The 5,098-nt window shown below is 30.7% G+C and overlaps 1 long non-coding RNA gene across 1 annotated transcript; it reads right to left on the bottom strand.

The window, feature by feature from the left end:
• Positions 1 to 644: 644 nt before the first annotated feature.
• On the bottom strand, positions 645 to 3,553 carry LOC133789809 (uncharacterized). The gene is made up of 3 exons (XR_009873714.1): positions 3,511 to 3,553; positions 766 to 860; positions 645 to 681 (listed from the first exon to the last, which is right to left on the bottom strand). It is a non-coding gene; the product is annotated as an uncharacterized LOC133789809 (long non-coding RNA).
• Between the last annotated feature and the right edge of the window lie 1,545 nt (positions 3,554 to 5,098).

The raw sequence follows: 5,098 nt of genomic DNA on the forward strand, positions 1-5,098 counted from the left end.
TAGAAAGGTAAATTCATCCTTCATGCACAACGCAGGTGGCAGATTATATACAACGAGCATTATAGGCCAACAACTATACGTAGAACTCATCTTTTTGTAAGGATTGATCCCATCAGCAGCAAGTCCTAATTAAAGGTTGTTAGGTTCAAGTTGAAAATCTGGCCATCTCTCATAAACTGCATCCCAAGCCTCTGAATCTACCGGGTGCCGCATTTTCCCATCTGTTCTTTTATTGGTTGAATGCCATTTTAAGCTTACAACCATCTCTTCTTTTCTAAACATCCTTTGAAACCTTGGTATAATAGGAAAATATCTCAACAATTTTGCAGACTGCCCTTGTAGAATCTCTTTTGTCTGTTCATTTTGCTTCCATCTTGGATATTGACAAGTGGGACATACAAACAACAATCGTTGATACAAGCATGGATATGCTTATAGCTCAGATCAAACATCTTTAGAAACTTTTTAACTGCATACATTGATGTCAGTAGGAGATTGTCTTTCGGCAACATTTCTTTGATCATCTCCAACATCTCACTAAAGCCAACATCTGAGATTCCATGTTTTGTTTTTAGATGGTGACATTTGTTGCATGGACAAAGAATCTTGGCTGGAAATCCAAGATTCGTCATGGTTGTCTTAACAAACTCCCTAGCTTTTTGCTCATATTCCACCGTTGCTCTACAATTTTAGAGCATACGTCAATAATCAAGCACTAACACTTAACTTATACCCAAAATAAACTAAATGATTTTGGTTACTAACCTGTTAAGATGGATCCAACTTTTATCCATCTCCAATGAATTTGAATTTGATGTTGTTCTCTTAATAAAATCTTGTTTTTTGTCTGGGTTTAACAACTGTTAGACAAGACAATCACATTATTTGCGGTTGTAATTTCAAGGTCATGACAAGGTCATTAACACACATGCTTTTAAAAGAAAACATGCCTTGGTTGAATTTCAAGTCATCTTAAAAGAGAATTTCAGGTCATACTAGTTAAAAAGATCCTTTTCTTCAGTTAAATATCCTATTTTTGCTATTTATCCTATGAATGATTAAAAATGGAAGAATTCCTTTATTTTTGCTGAGTTTAAGAAATTTTTAATATTTTTTCATTTCATTTCCTCTGATAGACATTGCAATAGGTAGTAGGATCACCAGAGTTTAAGGGGGTCTTCTTAGTATCTTTTGAAAATAGCAAGCAGCTTATGTTTTAGATCATCTGTATTGTTTTGGGGTTAGTTGCAGAAGAAGAAGAAGAAGAAAAGAAAGGTCATTAAGTCAATGTTGTTTAATAGAGAAGTTGACCATATTGTTATTTTCGACCTCAATTGTTTTGTGGGTTGTAAATATATCAATGAAAAGGCCTAGTGGGCACTGGCCATTTTAATTTGATTAAGAAAAAAGGGATATTATGTCTAGTGGGCAGCAGACTCTACATCGTGTGCTCTTAAGAACTTGTTCCTTGAGAGTATAATATGATTAATTCAGTCTTTTAAAACTTTAAAAACAATTGGTTATATGATCCAAATGGTGGTAACCAACCAAAAGGAAAGAAAAGGAAAAGACATTGATCTCTTTTGTTTTTTTTATTATTATTTTTTTGCTCAAGATTATTATTATTATTATATTTCTTAGTATTTAGAGTGGTCCCCTCCAAAATTATATTGCCATGTTAGTGTTAAAGTGTAACTTTTGAAAAATTTGCTTATTATGGTCCCCAATATACTTGAAAAAGTTAGTTTCATATTAGTTTTGGAGACCCTGGATTTACAAAATTGTTTTGGTTTTAATTGATTAATTAATAAATTGATTATTATTATTAGGATATGGTTTTGGTTTAAACTAATTAAGGATTTTTGGAAGATTGTTAAAAAAAATGAATAAAATTAAAAAAAAAAAGGATATTATACAACTAATAAATATTTTTTTCAACTAATAAATTAATTTAATAGTATTATAGATATTATTATTATAATACTGTTATCTTTTCAGAGTTCTATCAGAAAATTACCATTATTCACTGCAGCCATATAGTTATTCTGAAGATTGTGTAACAACTCAAGGAAGTCATATGACCCAGATGGCTTCTCTTATCTTTCATTTTTCTCTTTTCTTGGTTTATTTACTTTTCTGTTTTTCTTTTCGCACGGCTTTCTTGAGTGAATTTATCAAAGTGATCAATATGACATGAAATGGTAGATAGAAAACAGAGGGATAAGCGGTTGTTTTTGGTAGTGAATTACTAGCATTCCTTATCAAAAGAGAATTGTTTTTCAGCAACAACACAATTCACGTAGTTTCCTGCTTATAGTTTTGAATATGAGACTATGTGAATGGTAGCAACATGATATAAGGATGGATTCAAAGCTATAAGTTGCTTGAGAAATATACACACTTTAATCACCGAAATCATTGGATCAATGAGTGTCATGTTCTTTAAAGTTATTATCTGGACACTTCTAAAATTTTGTTAGCATACACTTTGCTAACTAAACATGAAATTTCTCTGTTTAAACAAAGAAGGACAACGGTCCAAGGACAGTAAAAACTATACAAATAGTTTAGTTAATGCTCTCCTTCAGCTGCACTAAAGAATTAGAGAATGATTCATTTTGAGATCAATATTAAAGATAAAATAGTAAAATATTGTGTACAATTTCTGAATGTGTAAATTACTTTTGTTTTTGTGGCTTGAAAAGCTTGTTTGCATTTTATTATGGAGATTTCTGTTGAAATCAGTAAGGCAGAGTGAGTTTCACTTATTTTAGATAGATTTTCCTTTGATTGAAAACCTTATAGTAATTTTTTAGGAACCAAAAACTAGAGAGAACTACTGAAATTCCTCATTATTAATTAATAAACAGTGCTGGTATAGACCAAAACCCTAAACATTACAAGGTTGAGTTAGATTGAGAGGCTCCCCTTTCCCAAAGATTGCCAAATTCTTCTCTAAGTAAATCTCACTCTCTATCTACAATATCTTCCCAACCTAACAGCCCAGACAACTTCTAACACAAGTCTACAATATCTACTCAAGAGATTCTAGTGTTGTTTTTAATTTAAAAATCAGATTCTAAAATGGTAGCCACTAACTAATTGGGTTTGGATCAAAGACAAGATTTTAGCTTGGGTTTTGGCAATTAAATCTAATATATACATATGGAAATAATGAAAACAATATGACTAAATGAAAAATCTAATCTATACATATAATGAAAAATCTAATCTATACATATAAAAGCTTACCTAACCATCTATCAATACCAAGTCAAAAAATTCAAACAACACACAATAAGTTTTCTTCCTTATATCACCGCAGCACACAAACAAATTTTCCAGAACCTACTTCTCTAATACACACAATTTTTCAACCTTCCGTTATCACCGCAGCACACAATTTTAATCTCAGAACCTACTTCTCTATGGATGAATATTTAAGATATTCAAACTCCTCTAACATTTTTAAGATATTAATAATAAGAGTTAAAAGAACAAATTCCGTACCTCTTGCAAATTAACTTTGCAATGCTCCTTGCCAATTCGATCCACAACCTAAAGAATAATCAATACCTAAAAGATTAATACAAAATTAAAATTTGTCAATAGATATTAAAACAGCCTTTGAAATCCAAAATTTATCTAATTCAATCTTAAAATTTGGGGATAAAATATATACACACATTAATGCATGTCCCTCTACAACGTTATATTAATACATACATGCCTTGTAGAAATTGAGTATCTCTATGAAATTGTTGAATTTGAAGCTGAAATTTGCCAAGATTAAGGCATTATTAATTCAAATTTTCTTGTCTTAGCTAGTTTTGTTAATGTGGATTTCAAATTGTTATAATGATGATGTTAGTAGTGACATTAGTCTGGACCACTACTATTGAATATATTTGGTCCACCTTTTCGGTATGAGATAAGTTTAAATTAGCATATTAAATATATCAAAACGTTAACTTTTACTTTCTTTTCTTTTCCATTTTTCTCTTATAAACAATTACAAAAGTATCAAAAAGCAGAAGAAGCAAGTACAAGAACTTCAAAAGTTTAAGAAGGAAAGAACTACAAAGTACACACTACGTATTCTCGTGATTGATTAACATGTGTGTTGCTTTTCTTTCTCGCATGGAAAACAATAATATCAAACAACGGCACATGGCAAAAGAAGAAGAAAACGATGAGCACAAGTGATTTTCTCATGTATAACTAAATACTCACATAATGTAGTTTTTCTGACCAAAAATATTACGTATACCTAGTTTTCCGTTGAAGAGTTTGATAAAAACTAATTATAGCGAGTAACAAAGGAAATTAATGAATAAGGAGAGCTAGTATAGCCAAGTTGTGTCTAGCTCTAGCACTTTCCACAATTCCCAAGAATGTTAAACTCACGAGCAAAAACATATTTGTCCTTTTTTGTTTGGCACAAAAGGTTTTGAGCTGTGAAATGTGATTTTAACTCCTAGGAGTTTGATCTAAACTAATTTTCTATTACTAAACTAGTTTTCTCTTCTATATATAATATATTATTTGCTAGTTTACTTGTTATTCAGATCTACGTTGTTATTATCTACATTACGTACCAAATTATTCTGATATCTACAGTCCTACCAATCCATCGTCATCTGTATTATCTTGATCAATCACATTAAAAGTAGCCCAGAAAGAGACCAATAAATGGCTAGTTGTGACTATTGCCTATTGTGATTCTCACTAATTATAGTTTCTTCTGAAGAACACTTCTCTGGCCACTAATACATCCACTATAAACAAGTTTAAAGCTAGAGCATTGCAAAATGTAACTCCTTATTAAAACAAGAGTTTATATTATTTTTTAGTCCCACAGTATTTCTTAAATCCTAGTTTGGTAGAGAAATTACTACTGATAGAGAAATTGAGTAGTAAAAAGTAATATCAATGACATGGTTTTAATTCTATGTGGCACTAATGGGAAAATGTGAATTGACCAACTAATTACAAAGAGCAATAGGAATGAATATAATCTGTCTTGTTAATCTGAACCATACAAAGACAAATATTTACAGGAGAGCTATTGAAAAACTGAAAAGGAAACTCATTTTAA

Source organism: Humulus lupulus, chromosome 7, assembly GCF_963169125.1.
Source record: "Humulus lupulus chromosome 7, drHumLupu1.1, whole genome shotgun sequence".
Taxonomy (NCBI): Eukaryota; Viridiplantae; Streptophyta; class Magnoliopsida; order Rosales; family Cannabaceae; genus Humulus; species Humulus lupulus.